Source organism: Equus asinus, chromosome 23, assembly GCF_041296235.1.
Source record: "Equus asinus isolate D_3611 breed Donkey chromosome 23, EquAss-T2T_v2, whole genome shotgun sequence".
NCBI classification, from domain to species: domain Eukaryota; kingdom Metazoa; phylum Chordata; class Mammalia; order Perissodactyla; family Equidae; genus Equus; species Equus asinus.
This window is the reverse complement of record NC_091812.1, coordinates 52869638-52883922: the sequence shown is the minus strand read 5'-3', so window position 1 is coordinate 52883922 and position 14285 is coordinate 52869638. Positions and strand designations below refer to the sequence as shown.

Here is a 14285-nt window from a genome sequence, read left to right as displayed (position 1 = left end):
CTTCTCAGATGACAGAGCAATGGAAAAGATGTGTTAAAACCAACCTGCATATATATACATATCTATAAATATTTCTATATACAATGATGTGTATCTATACTACCCATGAGTGCATACTGATATCTCCACATGGACCATTCTAGCTCCACCTTCTTATCTGTAACCTTTCACTCCTCCAGTGAGAAACTTGAGTCACATCACTCCACATCAATTTACTTTATATTTCACTTCTAGTATACATGTACAGCAGAATCAGAATTGTTAAGCCATATCCCTGTGGGAAATGTTATCAACTTGAGTGCTTATGAACAGTTTCTTTTCTCTTTAGTCTTACAAATGCCACTCATTTTCAAAGGTACATAGCTCATTAAGTCTGTCTCCACCCCCCTTCAATGAGGGAATGGGGCAGGTGTCATAACTGATGATGAAGGGGACATTCCCATTCCTTCCCACTTGTTGGGTCATTCTTCCCTTCTTCACTTGCGGTTAAACTTGTTCATTAATCTTCAGTCACGGTGGCTGCACTATGAGCATCCCTATCCTGATTGCAGTGTCACCCCTTCCCCTGCAATGACATCATCAGGCCCCATGTAGTCTCCAAGGGAAGGGGCTTCCCTTTCCCAGGGTACCCATTCAATGGGGAAAATTCATTGCTGTGTTCAAAGTTTTCTTCTAGATAGATAAACCCTACAACCATGGCAGATCCTTAAGCAGTGCTTGCCTTATTCCTTGGACTTGCCACATTAACCCCAGGATCCCCTAAACACCCAGCTTCTCTAAAGTTCAATTAGTTCTACATCCACTGTGGATAGTTATTCTAAGATTCAAAAGCTACTGTTTTCAGGAAAATGTTCCTACCTCTGAATCCGTTCAGAAATGGGTTGTCTCGTGGAGGTTGGGAGGTGGGGCGACGTGACCCAATTTTCACATCCCTAGCTTTGAACCCAGTTCTCTTCCAGTGGCCAGGAGTGACCTGAGGGCCACTTAAAGAAATGTGGAGAGTTCTTTCTCAAGTCTGTTAATATGTTCTTCTACTCCCAAGTTTGCTAAGCCCTTATATCTGCTTGGCCTTCCATTGGGTCTCCTCTCCTTGCCCTGACCCTTCTAACCATACACAGAGCCAGGAATTCTGTTTTTCTGTTCTTGAACCTGTCACATGGGGAGAGGGAATGGGAGTTGGTGGCCAGCTGTGCACTTTCATAAAGGCTAAGATAAGAATGATTGGAGAGCAGTGCTCACCTCCCCAGCCTGCAACAAGAATAGAGGAGAGATCTGGGGGAAGGTGGAAACTATTCCCTACCCAAAAATTAGAGGTCATAGGGACTTCTCGTTACCCCTCTGAACTTAGGGTCCCAAGAGTCCAGTTCCATTTTGGGAATATGAGAAGAGTCTTGTCTTTTACTGTTCCTAGAGGTTGAGTGGGGACATTTCTGGTCTGTGCAACCCTAACTACTCCACTCTATGACCAGATAATGTTCTAGATAATGAGGGAACAGAGAGAAGGATGGCTATGTCTAGATCCTGGGACATGGACTTTGATTTTCTCACTTTTAAAGCCCCTGAGCATTCACGTTTTTTGTTGTTGTATTCTTGTGGTAGTATTAAGATTTTAAAATTGAGATATATTCACAAATACAAATGAAGGAACCCGAGATGACAGTGGGTATGCAGTGCCATGCTCAACATCCCTCCCTGATCTTGATCACCTTCAGAAAGTCTCTCAATATGAGCTGACGCTGACCCTTTGTTACTCTAAGCCTGAGCTCCTAGCTAACCCTACACTTACTTTGCCTACATGTGGCTGAGGCAGAAGACACAGTCTCCTTTCAGAAAAAAACAGAGACAAACTACTTCAGAGAATGTAGTAATTGAGAACCATTTCAATTCCTCTGATTTTATGGAAACATTTCTTTGAGAGAAATTTTTCAGGGAGCAGGGGATGCAGGAGGACTTTCTGGCTAACCTGAGGAAACACGCCCCCAGAGGGAGAGAGTAGGGCAGGGTCACGGACAGCCTGATGGACCCATGGCTGTGTTATGGGGATACTCCCGCAGTCATTCAGGAGGCCACTGTCCAGGTCTTCACATCGCTGAAACTTTTTTGAAGCCATCACTTGGAACCTTGGAAAACTAGGGAGACAGTGAAGTGAAACACTGGAATCCATGGGGCATGTCCCCTTAGGGAAATTGTGAGATCCTGAGAAAGAGAGGCATCTGGAGATGTGGTGGGGTCGGGGGATGAGGTGTGGCCCAAAGACAAAGTGGGGTTTGGATTGGGGATAGTGTCCTGTATCTGAGTGTGCTCTTGGTATAGAAGGGAAAAGGTAAGTGGTGGGGGTAAAATATGGTCCTATGGGATAGTGACAAAGAGGACTCTGATTGAAGAAAGGCATCCAAAGATTATATGGTGAAAACAAGGAAAGTAAGGGGGTGATACCGTCCAGTCAGAGGGTGGTAGCCAGAAGCAAGGAGGCCAGAGTGACCTATGACTTAGTGGATCTCAAAGGTGCACTGAGAAGCATCTTCCTAGCTCCATGAACTATAAGATGTCCGCCTCCTTGGCTGCTCTAACCCACTCCTCAGAGAAAGGATCTTGTTGTAACCGGTCCGGAAAGCTATCCACGAAAGGAGGCTTGTGTAGGTGACTGCAAGAGACAGGAGGTAAAAAGTATATTTAAAAGCTGATTGGGGACAGGCAGGCCTGGCAGGGGCCACATTCTCCCACATGTCCGACTTCACAATACTCTATTTATCTCCACTCCAAGGTTTGACTTATCTTCCCTTTATCTATGATTCTTCCTTGCATGTCAACTCTAGGCTGCACTGGGGCCCCGGAATTCCACAGACAACCTAGGAAGGGGGTGCCTGAAATAACAGGAAAGATGAATCACCTTTTCTGAAGAGAAAGTAGGTCTGGTGCCACATGAATGTCTTTGCAGTGAGTTCTCCGAACAGAGAAAATAGGAGCCTAGGTCACCTCAGGTGAAGGTAGAATCTTGCAGGAAGCTGAGTAGAATGTTCCATTGGGAATAAACTCTTTCAAGGTTAGATTCTGAATGCCCAGGGATTAGGATTAAAGGTCAAAAGTATGACAATAATAGTAACACATTAGTATCACATACGTATAGAGCTATGTCATTTTAAAGCTCTGTCACAGACATTGCCGTAAGTGACCATCACAACCACCCCGTGAGATTTGCAGGCAAGCACTTTCTCAAAAGAGGAGCCTGAAGCTTAGGGAAGGTAACAACTTAGACTATGTCCAAAGGCAGGACCCATAAATTTTTCCTCCAAAAGGAATAATCCATCCACGACATCTCACACCATCTAGTGGGCAAGACCCATGGCCCAACACCATCCCTGTTCAATTCCAACGGGTGGGGAGAACACGGGTTAGCAGAAGGGTCCCAGGCCTGAAATGCTGCCTTAGAGGCCTCCCTCTAAGGTCATTATTTTCTGAGAAGGACTGGTTCTAGGAACTGATCTCCTCAGTGATTGGAGACCTGAGCCCTCGTTGAAAAGAAATATTAAGGTTAATCCAGGGAGAACTGGCATTCAACAGCAGAACATTACCCTTTAAGGCTCCAGCTTTTTCTTCCTGCCACTCTGCTGATGCTGAAAGACAAGAAAAAATGACACGGGAAGATAATTTCACTCTCCTCTTTCTAAGAAAGCAGCAGACATTCATTATTAGTGAATACTGTGTTTCTATATTCACTTGAGATCTGTATTCTTTCTAAGTTATTCATTTTTAAAATGGACAAAAAATATTTTCTACTGATCCTTCTCTGAAAAGCTCAAAGAATGGTTTAAAGCACATGGTCCATTAAAAATATTTCATGCATGAGTCCTCTGCAGAAGAAAGGCCCAGATTCTCAGATCTTCAGGATCACGTACGCTCCGCTTGATAGGACTCCACTACCTGAGGGCATATCAGGTGGTATCTGATCAGAGACTTTCAGAGGCTCAGCTTTGCTCTCCATGTTGGCACCGACACAAGAGAGAGGCCCAGCCCAGAGATACCTGAGATGAGATTGTGGCTGATGAAAAACGGTTGAGGACCTGTTCTCCTCCAGTGTCTTAATAAGCCAGTATTAGTACTCTGAGTTAGCTGGTTGAACCTATCCTGAAGCCCTCTACCATATCCACTTATTGAAAACATTTTACCTTCCTTATTAAATTCTGATCCATGCTTTATTTAAAACTGAATTACTCCTGATAATAGAACTTTCTTACACAAATTCCTTAAAAATAAACAAAAGTAAGTAACATCTATTTAAAAATATCTGCAGAATGGAAGATTCATAATATTTGAAACGTGAAAAAGTCCAGGGAAACCCAAGAACAGTAATGTCCATGCCTGGATAGACAACTAATTCACCCAGGAGAACTAAAAGCGGAAATAAAGAGAGAAGCCATATTTTAAAATGAAATTAATACCCAACTCCAATTCGTAAAGAAGGAAAGGAAAGAGTTTTGCAGGTACACAGAGAAGAGATTCCCCCTGTGTTGAGGCCTCTCTTCCCCACCTTATGCCCTCAATTCACACACGCATCCTCTTTAACCGTCTCAGTTACATTACTGTGTAGATTATGGTAAGATCTCTCAAATTCAACCAAGTATTGAGATCTTCAAATGAATAAACTCCAACATTCATTAAAATATGTTTGAGCTCTCTTTCTCACTACCTGGTCAGATGTGAAGAGAGGCAAAATCATTATTCAAAGTAGTGATGACAATTGTTTTAGTCATTATAAAGTCAAACAATGTGATCTGATTTGGGAAACATATTGGTGAAACTGGGAACTTACTACCAGCAGAGATATTTAGTGCCCAATCAAGCCTGAGATGCTTTTCTAGTCACTTTTGCATTCTCCTACCACCTCCTCCAGATTGATGGCGAAGCATCACAATCCTTTTACTAGAGATGAATTAGGAGGCTCTTGTCTGCACAGCCCATTGCAGGCAGGAACCACATTTGGATCCCTTCTCTCTCCACATAGCTAAGACTGCCCAGAGTGGCCATGCCTTTCCTGTAGTTGAACATTCATTCTCTTTATAACAACAAAAAAATTAAGTACTAGAATTGACTCTTGCCAATAAATGACTTATTTTCAGCTCTGGAGGAAATCCTTAGGAAGGGACAGGTACTCTCCCTGTGTCAGAAGCTTGTATTCCTGTCCCTGTCACATGGGGACAGCTGGGGGTCTCCTCCCTGGGAAAGTTTTATTGGGTCCCACAGTGAACTGGATCCTGCTCTCTGCCTGCCTTCAGCTCTAGCTACCGTGACATCATTCTGACAATGAGCTTCCCTCATGTTCCAAAAGGATTCAATTAGAAAATCTCTGCTGGGGCCCGCCCCGTGGCCGAGTGGTTAAGTTTGTGCACTCCGCTTCCGCAGCCTGGGGTTCCCTGGTTTGGATCCTGGGTGTGGACCTATGTACCGATCATCAAGCCATGCTGTGGACGTATCCCACACAGAAGAACTAGAATGACTCACAACTAGGATATACAACTACGTACTGGGGCTTTGGGGAGAAAAAAAAATCTCCGCAAAACCTTGATCCAACTTTCGCTTCACATCTGTAGATTTCTGCTCTTTGGAAAACTCTCACAGCCAGAAAGCAAAAAAGAATGAGAAGCAGCTGCATGAATGGCAGTGAAGGTGAAGGCGGTGAATGCAGAGGGTGCTGTGGGGATTTCTACGCTGGAGTGAAAGGAAATGACTGTGGTGTGGGAGTGAGTGAACGCATCAAGGAAAGACGAGTGGGAAGGAGAAGATACGTCAGGTGCTGAATTTCTTTTGGTCTTCCTGAAGACACCAGCAGGTATTCTGCTTTTTTGGCAGCCATCTTTTGATGGTCAGTCAGAAAGACGTGAGACATTTTCAAAGCATTTTAGAGAAGGAAACAAATAATACTCTAATATAGATCTAAGTAGAAAAAGGAAAAATAGCTACCATTTTATTCAGTTCTTATTCTGTAGACGGCACCAAGTGCTTTAAAATGAATGCATATGTTTGGTACAACAGCCCAGCGAATGTTTCCAACACATTTCACATTTGACAATATCAAGACTCAAGGAGGTTGAGTTACTCAAGATCACACACATGTCCTGGTAGAAATGGGGTTGAATACAGAATCCTATATTTGGAATTATAGGAACTTTCTTTAAATTCATATTTTAGATATACATATATATATATGTTTTTGACCAGTCCCTACCCCCCAAACACTCTTTCTCTTGCTTGTTGCCCTTTCTCATTTAGAAGTTATTGTTGTATTTTTGGCTGGTTTTAACCTACAGGGTTAAAGAGTATTTGTTTAAATTTTCTCATTAGACAAGAACTACATAAAAATATTTACTTTAATGTGTATGTGTGTTTATTTAAAAATTCAATCAATTCCAACAAATAAAAGCCTTGACCACCAGGGTGTGACTTCCCAAATCCAGCCCAGTTCCAAGTGGTAACCCAATTAAGAGTTTGGTGGATAATCTTTCAGAATTTATATGTGGTTATGTGTGCACGTTTCTATATATATGGCATTACACCAGAAGAATAATTCAATAGTTTTTTTTTTTACCTAATATTTGTTCAGAAAATATTCCACCTCACTACACATAGCCTAATTTCACATAACAAAGATACCATAATTTAACTACTATTTGATGGTTATCTTTTTCTTGATATTAAGTACAAACAATACTGCGATAAATATGCAAGCATACCTTCATGCTCATGAGAGAATATGGCACTAAATTAGGTACCCAGAAGTGAAGAGCTTTGTCTGATTTCATATGCATTTTTTTTTTTTTGAGGAAGATTAGCCCTGAGCTAACATCTGCTGCCAATCCTCTTTTTGCTGAGGAAGACTGGCCCTGAGCTAACATCCGTGCCCATCTTCCTCTATTTTATATGTGGGACGCCTATCACAGCATGGCTTGATATGTGGTGCATAGGTCCGCAACTGGGATCCGAACCAGCCAATGCCAGGCCACTGAAGCGGAACGTGTGAACTTAATCACTGCACCACTGGACTGGCCCCTGATTTCGTATGCATTTTGAACATTAAAGTTACTGCCAAACATCCGGGACAAAGGCTACACTAATTTATCTTCATAGATTGGACTACTCAGTGGTGTCAAAATTATGTTTTTTCTCAAATTGATTTACAGAGTTTATGCAGTCCAAATAAAATTGCAGCAGATGTTTCTGTGGAAATTGACAAGCTGAGTCTCAACTGTATATGGAAATGCCAAGGACTTAGAATAACCACAGAAATTTTAAAGAAGGATAAAAACAGAAAACGTATTTCCAAATAGCAAGAAGTATTTTAAACCTATAGTGTGGTGGTGCTGATGTGAGAATAGCAAAGAGAACACTACTGGGGAATAGAGACTGCAGAAACAGACCCATTCAAATGTTATCAACTGATTCACAAGTATGGTGTCAGTTAATTGAACTGGAGAAGGAATAGGCTTTTCAATAAATGGAGCTTGGACAATTGGCTATCTATATGGAACAAAAAAGAACTTAGACTCATACCTCAAACCTCACATAAAATTTAAAGATGAATCATAGACCTAAATGTAAAAGCTAAGACTATAAATATTCTAGAGGAATACACAGAAATATATCTTTTTGACCTTACGATAAGCAAAGAATTCTTATACAGGACACACAAAAACATCACCCATTGGAGAAAAGATTGATACATTGATCTATATTAAGATTAAGAGCGTCGTTCATCAAAAGACACCATTAATAGAGTGAAAAGGCAAGCCACAGAGTGCAAGACATCCAGAAAATAAATTGTCAAAGGCTCATATCCTGAATATATTAAGAATTTCTAAAAATCAATTTTAAAAAAGGCAGAACAAATAGAAAAATGGAGAAAGACTTCAACAGAGTCTTCACAAAAGGGTTAATAAGCACACGAAAAATGTTTTCAACATCATTATTTCTTGAGGAAATGTAGATCAAAAACAACAAGCATAATCACAAAACAACTGTTGACAAAGATGTTTTTAACTGAAAATCATATAGTTTTCATTGGAGAGTAAGTTGGTTACAGACATATTGGATTAAAGGACACAGGTATGAGTTACCTCATGTATGATGCCATTTATATGAAATTCCAAAACAGACAAAGCAAATATCTAGTAACAGAGGCCATAGATTCGTGGTTACCTTTGGCCTGGGACTATGCAGTGGGAGAAGGCACAGCAAGATTTTTGAGATTCTGAAAATGTTCTATATATTCATCTGGGTATCATCTATATCTAAAAATACAACAAGATATATACTTATTAGGGCATTTTACTATATGTATAAATCAAAACAAAAATTTTAAAAATATGAAACAACCATCTTACCAGGGCTGCTCCTGCACAAGCTTTTGAATCTCTGAGGTAATAGCTACTGGCTACCATTGGTGGTTTAAAGTCTGTTCATTGCCTTACGTAGAGTATCTGACTTTTCCTTTCAATATATTTGTAACCTGTAAGGTAAATATTATTTTCAATATTATTGTACTTTTACTAAATACAATTTTCCCAAGAAGACACAGTTATTAAAAGTCTGGATTAGAATACCAGACTGCGCCCAAACCAACTCAACCCAGACATTTCTCCTTTGTCCTGTTGCTTTTCTTGAATATTGACATTTTCCTGCCTCCACGTAGGGTCCCTTCCAGGAAGCAGGAAAGACAGACATTAAAGCAATGACCGTGTTTAATTACAGCTCAGCAGAGACAGTGCAGCGAACTGAGGACTCAGTGCCAGTGAAGACGCGGCACTGGGAGGCGGGAGAAACCCTGCTTTCTGACGAAATCTGTGGCTGCGGTGAAATTAAATCATTGGTTTTGTCTTTTCTCATCTTAAAAACAAACCAATAATAGTAGTAACTATCACACAGGATATTATGAGAATTAAAGAAAATGAAGATTGAAAGTTACTGAGAGTCTGAACACAGTAAAAGACACCTGCCTTCACATAATACTACAGATCATAATCGTCTGTATGGTCCACGGTCAACCAAGACTCGCCAAGAGGAGCTGTGATTTTGGCTCCCCTGACGCTCTCGGTGACGGGCACACTGGCGCCCCCTAATGGAAACTCTGGGACGGGGCGGGGTCTGCAGGCCTGTGCAGGAGCAGAGCGCAGGCACACGGGGTTAGAACCGCGCCTCACCCAGCAGAGAGAAAGCTCAGAGCACAGTGGAAGTATTTTCTGGGCATCCAGCGTGTTAGCATGTTGTCTCACAGAAAATGCCTGCTCTGCTATTCACAGGATAGTACAAAGAAATGCTGCTGTAAGTATTTCATGCTCAAACACTTTTTTTTGAGAGGAAATTTAGCTTGATATCGTCACAATAGACGGACCCAGGAATCAGCCTAATGTGGACTTGATAAGAGCAGAGCAGCAACTCAAAAGGAGCTTTGCATTTGACTGTATTCCATTTTCCCACTCCGTAAAAGAAAACAAGGATGCTCCCCCAACTGCAGGCCAATCGGGGAAGTATTATTGGAAAAGAGTCAAAATATCCTACTGCATCATAGAACAGAAAGAAACAGCATTGTTTTTAATTATTTAACATACGTAATTGTGCTCAGTCTTATTTAGGTCTCCTTTTTAAAAGTCTAATATGTATGTATCTTAAGAATACACAATAATATAGCCAACAAAATCTGTATATCCAAAAAGAGATAAAAGAGTTAAAATTGTTATAACAGATGATAGAAAAAATATTATAACATTTTTCACACATATTGTGTTTAATTAGTTTATTAATTTCTACTAATTGTCACTTAATTAGTCCTATTGTCCTGCTAATACAGTAGCATTTATGTAGCAAGAAAGTAAAAATACAAGATAAGATATAATTTCAAATAAAAATCTATTTTTCACATTTTTATGTTAAAGTACTAACATGTTTAAAATGATTTATTCTAAATTATGTAATATGTATAATAAATATATATATGTTTTTGGTCTGGTTTGGCTCTATCTCACATTGGTTCTCTAAAATTCGGCCACCTTAGACCAGGGACAAGATAGTTGTTTTAGAAAATCTATTTCACATGATGCCAAAGATTTTCAAAATCTATGTTTTAAAAATAAAGGTTCTAATAGCAAATTCATTCATTGTGATTGGCATATTTATTCCAAAGAATATTTTGTTTTCCATGCCTACAATTTAAGCAATAATAACACAGTGAAATATTCTATATACAAAAGTTTCAAAATTTAGAAGAATTTAAAAAGAATTTGTAATCACAAAAATTCCATGTTTCATCTTGATGTTTTTCTAAAATTGAAGTATTTAAACTATATTCAAATTTACAATTTCATAGACGATGTTATACATAAAGTGATAAAATCCGAGAAACAAAAATGGAAATTCTGCAGGTGATTTTATAAGTTCTTATGTTTCATGCTAAAAATAATTTAGGTTTTAGAGGATCACAAGAAATCACCAGAAATCTCAATGAATGTTTCTAAATTTAGTTAAAATATAATTATCAAAAGGAATCTGTGTCTTATTTGTGTAATAAAATTTAAAAGAAATTTATAATGTTACCAGTAAACCACAATAGATCTAAAATACTCTCAAGAATATAAGAAAACAACCTTAAAAACATTTACAGACACCTGATGGGTATCAAGGTCAAATGAAATCACAGCACTTCACACACAAACTACAGCTGTGTACCAAACACTGCAAGATATGACCTCAAATGACAATGTACGTTATGCAGGGATCTGAAGCAACTTGGCACCGATAGAGTACACATTTGGATGCAATTTAATTTGGTGGGATGATATTTACAACCAAGTGGGAAAAGTTAATAATTCTGTGCAATAAAAAAAACTCATCTATGTAAAAAGCAGCAGGCTTCACAGAAGGCCCACCCTTTGGCTTACAACAAATGAGAGAAAATAACTTTGAAAGTATGTTGATAAATCTAAAACGTTAGAAACAGATAGGAGTGCACTTCCCAACTTTGAAAATAAATGGAAATAAATGTTATCAAACTGGAAATGTACGAATCACTGGATGAAAGTATCAGTGATTATGGGATATAGCATATTTTAAAGGTTAGGAGTTTACAGAATCCTAATTTCAACTTGGAGACGGAAATACAAAAACTTCAACCACGGGCCTTCAGATTTAATATTTAACAGGAGAAAATTATTTTTCAATGAATACATCTGAGTTTCAAAAAGCAGCCACTGACTTGGCTTTTAAATATTTGGGCAATTTAAGTTCTGCAGAAATTTCATTTTAAATGATTTTAAGCAAGATTCAACGTCAGTAATTTGGAATATAAAATCGGTTTCCTGTTTGGATCTTCTAAAATGATTCACACATTTGGCTTAGTGCAACCTTATCCAAATTGGCAGGTGGCTTTGAACGTTTTACAGAAAATACTAGTCACAGCGGGGATGTTGCAAAAGAAACTTCAGTGAGCTGATGTTCATTAAAAATTATTATTGCAGATCATAAAAATTTCAAAAACAGCAATTCTTAACAATGAAAACAAGATTATCAAAGAAGTCTATTTTGAAAAGACTTGATTACTTTCCTTCTATTAGTGCGAAGAAAGTAAAATTATAACATTCTTGTTTGGACATATATAAAATATTTAAATTTAGAATAGTCTTGTGAGTTTTTTTTTTGAAGATTAACCCTGAGCTAATATCTGCCTCCAATCCTCCTCTTTTTGCTGAGGAAGACTGGCCCTGAGCTAACATCGGTGTCCCTCTTCCTCTACTTCATATGTAGGACGCCCACCACAGCATGGCTTGATGACCGGTGCCATGTCCGCACTGGGATCCGAACTGATGAACCCCAGGCCTCCAAAGCGCCGTCTGCACTTAACCGCTTTGCCACTGGGCCTGCCCCAGCCTTGTGAATTTTAATACACTTACTTTTAAATATTTTTTCAACGACTTTAACGCTGTAGGAAAAATTAGCCATTAAAAAAATAATGAAAACAAGTATATAGAGAACATAGTTTGCCTTCTGCCTCTGGCTCCAAGAAGTCCCAGCGGAGCACTGGCCGGGTCCCCGGTCATTCCACCAGAGTCCCAACATTCCGTAGATTTGTGCCAGATTGTAGCTGCGTCTCCGTTTCCCTGAATTCGTGTCTTTCTCCCCAGAAAGCCTCGTGAATCTGGAACAGCCCACAGCACGCTCTGACCTCGAGCCGCCGGTCCCCGAATGAGCGCGCGCTCTTGGAAACGGTGTGGCCCCGACCTTCCAGGAGAAAGGGAAGGATGGACGCGGGCAGGCGCAGGCAGCGGAAGGCTCTGGCGGGGCCCCGGCGGAGCTCCCCCCGGCGTCGGGCCGAAAGGAAGCGTTTGCTCCGCGTTGTCCCGCCCCGCGCGGTCCCTGAGCCCCGCGGCGCCTCGCCCGGGCCGGGCTCCCGCGGACGGCGACGCGCCGGGTGTCCCGGTGTCCGCGGCCGGAGCCCCAGGCGGGTCCCGCTGGGCGGGCGGCGCCGGAGGGTCGGTCACGGCGAGTGCGGGCGCCCCCTGCCGGCCGCTGGGGGCAGCGAAGGGGGTTTGCGCGCGCTGTTGAGTAGCGGCCCCATGCTCAGTGTCACTGTATCCGTTGAATCACGGAACTCAGTTGTGTAATCTATTCGCTATTTGCTAACGGTGCTGGTGATGCCTTACTTCAACCCCTTCTGGTCTCAAGGGTGTGAAAAACAGGAAATCTTCATGCTTTCGAGATCTCTGAAAAGAATCGCTTATCAGTGGTTAATGTTAGCTGCTCAAACAGATAAACATGAAACATGAAAGTATCCCTGTTTCAACAGAACTCAAGTTCGTCCTCCCTTCATGTCAGACCTCAGTGCAAGCATTCTGATCAGACCTGCTGCGTAAGAGGGATACAGAACGGAATGACAGTGATATTTCTGGCTCGGAAAATTATGGGCTGATGATGCCTTGGCCTACTTAGTGACGTCAAGGGGAGAAACGTGATCCGGCTTTTATTTTGTTGCACCCGAAACATATTCATGATTGCCGTTAGGCTGTCAGAACCAGGCACATGTCAAGGACATTCAGTAGTTCTCAACTTCCAATCCAGCCCTGTCATGAATCCAAGGCCGCAGCTCCCACTCAACATGATGCCTGTGTTGAAAGCTGCTGTCCTCATCATCTACAGCACAGGCGATTTGCTTGTAACGGTGTTTTGCATCCTGCAAAGGCAGCACACTGAGAGACAAGATGATATTGGTTTTAAAGTCAGAAAGAGCTGAATTCAACTCCAGGTGCTGTTTTTGCCCATTTGAGCTGTAAGGAAAATGACTTAACTTGAGTCTGTACTTTCTCATCAGCAACGACTCCTACCTGGGGTGATAGTGAGGCTTTTTATGTGCCTGGCACACAGTCATCTCTCAGATGGTATTGGTCCTATTTTATGGTATCAAGGACAGATTGATGAGTTTTAGAAACTAAAGAACACACTCACAGCTCTGAGGGTCAGAATACCAGCAACGATCACCATCAACCTTGTTCAGTTCCTGAAGTTCCCATCCTTTGGAGGTCCAGAGGAGGAACACTGGGACGCCAACATTGCAGAGCTCCTCAAAGGTCTGCTACACACTGATGAGAGTAGTTAAAAATAGCAGCCTGAGCATATGGAGTGTTGAAGAGGATGTGGAACAAATGAAACTTTCCTTCACTGCTCGTGGAAAAGTAAAATGGTGGAACCATTGTGGAAAACATGATGGCAGTTCTTTTAAAAGGTAAACATACACTTACATATGATTCAGCCCTTCCATTTTTAGCTATTTACCTAAGAAAAAAATAATACTAAAATTTACTCAGTATTGTTCACATAGGCAAAATTTTTACTTTGTTTTCTATAAGTTTTTTCATCTCCTGTATTCACTGTCCTAGGGGAAAAGCAAACAAGCAATAAAACAAACAAAAACAAAATAACAATAATATTTTTTGAAATAAAAAATATATTTAGGGGCTGGCACACTCTGCTTCGACGGCCCAGGGTTTCACTGGTTCGGATGCTGGTGTGAAGCTAGCACTGCTCATCAAGCCATGCTGAGGCGGCGTCCCATATAGCAGAACTAGAGTGATCTACAGCTAGAATATACAACTATGTACTGGAGGGTTTAGGGGAGAAGAAAAGAAGAAGAGGAAGATTGGCAACAGATGCTAGCTCCTGATCAATATAAAAAAATATATGTATATTTATTAAAATTAAAAAACACAATGGCATAGTGCCTGGTGTAAAGTAAGTGCTCAAAGATTGTC

The 14285-nt window shown here is 40.8% G+C and overlaps 1 long non-coding RNA gene across 1 annotated transcript; it reads right to left on the bottom strand.

Annotated features, from left to right (window-relative positions):
* Positions 1-233: 233 nt before the first annotated feature.
* LOC106824709 (uncharacterized) lies at positions 234-12496 on the bottom strand. Its single transcript, XR_006518822.2, has 6 exons — positions 11934-12496; positions 8376-8500; positions 8191-8282; positions 3573-3614; positions 2891-3051; positions 234-2644 (listed from the first exon to the last, which is right to left on the bottom strand). It is a non-coding gene; the product is annotated as an uncharacterized lncRNA (long non-coding RNA).
* Positions 12497-14285: the final 1789 nt, after the last annotated feature.